Source organism: Tupaia chinensis, unplaced genomic scaffold (assembly GCF_000334495.1).
Source record: "Tupaia chinensis unplaced genomic scaffold, TupChi_1.0 Scaffold138666_1, whole genome shotgun sequence".
Taxonomy (NCBI): domain Eukaryota; kingdom Metazoa; phylum Chordata; class Mammalia; order Scandentia; family Tupaiidae; genus Tupaia; species Tupaia belangeri.
This window is the reverse complement of record NW_006198558.1, coordinates 643,580-646,337: the sequence shown is the minus strand read 5'-3', so window position 1 is coordinate 646,337 and position 2,758 is coordinate 643,580.

Here is a 2,758-nt window from a genome sequence, read left to right as displayed (position 1 = left end):
CGCGGCCTCCCCCTCCGCCGCTCGAGTTGCTAGGGGCAACGGCAGGGCCGATTTCTCCTCCCCCCAAGGGGCGTGGCTTCTCTCGGTGCAGCAAGTTTGGGGAAGGGTGCCGTACTCCAACGCGTCATCGTTTCTGTTCCTTTCCCTCGCCGTTCTCCTCCACACAAAAAAGAAAATAAATAAAAAAATTAAAAAGGGCTTTGCTCGATAAAGGACCTGTGGCGCGACTAGCTGCGGTCCCAGAGGACGTCCCGGTCCGAAGGGAAGAGGGAGACGTGGCCATTTCCGGAAGAACCTCGGCAGGGTCTTCGTGGCTTTGGGAAGGAGCCTCTCCCTTCCTAGGGCTTTAGAAATGTCTCCAGACTGACTTCCCCAGACAGCTTCAAAATCCAGCTGCCCACTGGACTTGATAGCTAATAGGCTCCTCAAACTTAGCACACCCAAATTTAACTCCTGGACCAATGCACCAAAAGACAAACAACGTCCTCCACCAGTCTTCACCATTTCGGTTAAGGTTACTCCATAATCTCAGGACCAAAGTCTTTTATACCGCAGATTCAGTCTGCTGGAAAAGCCTGTAGGCTCTGTGTCCAAAATAGACCCCCAATCAGACCACTTCTCACGACCACCTTCTGTCCCCTCTCTGGTGTGTGTCACTACCACCTCAGCCAGCGCCCTGCACCTACCTAGTCTATCTTAAGCACAACGGCCAGATCAATTCTTTGAACACAGATCAGGTAACTTTTCTGCTCAGCAATGTCCGGTGATTCCCCATGTCACTGAGGGTGAGAACTCTTAACCTCCTTTCCTACTGTGTTCACCTTGTTCACTCTGCTCCAGCTAAATGGGCCTCTTTAGTATCCTAGAAAAAGCTGGGCAAACTCATGCCCCAGGGCCTTTAAGACTTGACTTGATGGGAGAGGTAGGGGGACAGTAGGTGGTGTAGTGGTTAAGGCTCTGGACACTCCTGCTTGGCTAACCATGGTTTGAGTCCTGAACCTGGTGGCTTCTTTCTCACTTTCCCCTCTCTCAATCTGTGTCTCTTTCTGATCAAATTAAAAATAAATGAATAAATATTATTTAAATAAATTATTATTTTTTTAAAAACTAGAACCAGATGACAGGAGTAAAACTTGAATTAAAAAAAAAAAAACTTGCTTAAGCTTCCTTAAGATAATGAAGTTCCCTCCCACATTGTCCTTCCTCTTCACTGAAGTATCATCTTCTCAATGAGACCAACCCTGACCACTTTATTTAAAATAATAAACCCCTGGGGCCTGGTGACGTGGTGGTTAGAGTGCCAGACTCCCACATGGTTGACCACAGTTGGAGTCCTGGACCCAGCGACTTCAAAATCATGCCAGGCGCAGGTCCATGTGTGTGCCCAAAAATCCCAGGAGGAGAATGGAGGAAAAAGCATTGCATGATCATCTCCCTGGGGGGTACTTTCTCGCTTTCCCTGTCACTGTCTCTCTCTGGCAAGCACATGCACCCTATGGCAAAATCTTTTTTTAAAAAATTGTAAACCTCCCCTCCAGCATTTCTAAATCCTCTTACCCTGCTCTATTAATATTTTTCCATAGCATTTGTCACCTTTATTTGAGACAGAGATTTTTGCTATAGCACTGGTACACCCTCTGGAGAGGCAGAGAGAGGCAGAGAGACAGAAAGTGAGAAATCATCCCCCAGGGGGATGGCCACGCCACAATCCCTTCTCCTCCATTCTCCTCTCGGGATCTTTGGTGCACGTGCACATATGCCCTGCATCAGTTTTAAACTGCCAGATCTGGGATTCAAACCACGTCAACTCTGTGTGAGTTCAACAACATAACCATTATGCCATCTGCTGGTCCCTGCATTTATCACCTTTTAACATAATTTGAAAACATATTTATAGGTATTGTATTCTGCCCCTTGCTTTCCCACAGCACACATATACACAAGTAGTGTCGGTGCAGACAGTGTTCCTGTTTTCTTTCATGATGAGCAATATCTGACACGTAAATTCTGATTACATATTTTCTGCAGAAATGAATATTTCCAGAATGTGCTCTCCTCAAGAGCAGGAACTATGGCTCTCTTGTTCATTGTTCTGTCCCTGGTGCTTGGAACAACACCTGGCACCAAATGAAAGTGACCACATTTTTAAAAGGCGATCTGCACCTCCTTCGACTTTGACCTTGGTGAAGGTTGAATAAATACACCTGTAGCAAATTGGTTCAGCTGCCTGCAAGAACTAGAAGTTTAGGTTATAATTCAATAATCATTTAAACCACCAAATTAGATCCTGTAAGAAAAGCATGGGAGAACTAAAGATGTGGCACCTTGGAAAGCAGCAGCCCTCTGTCCTATTTCCCCAAATTTATGAAACTAAAAAGAGAGACTAAATAACAGAGCTGGCTCCAGCCCGCATCTAAAAGGTGGTGAGACAGATCAAGTTATAAGATACCAGAGAGATAAGTGGAACCTGAAAAAGACAGGTATTTCATAATCATATTGCCTAGGGGGAAAGGAGTTGGCTCCGAATTTATCACATCTGGCGTTAGGGGAGAAAGGAAAATACTTTGTGTTCTCTGAACCAGATTTGAATTCCTGTCTGTAGGATAACAAAGCACTCTTCCCCCTTTTGAAGTTTTTCCTGAGAGAACCTCAGGGAGAAGTTGAGCTGAATTATCACCAGAGAATGACAACACTGGGAGTTCTGGCAGGTTCTTCTCCTGACGCTGCAGTCCTTACATCTTTCGGAGATAACAATAGT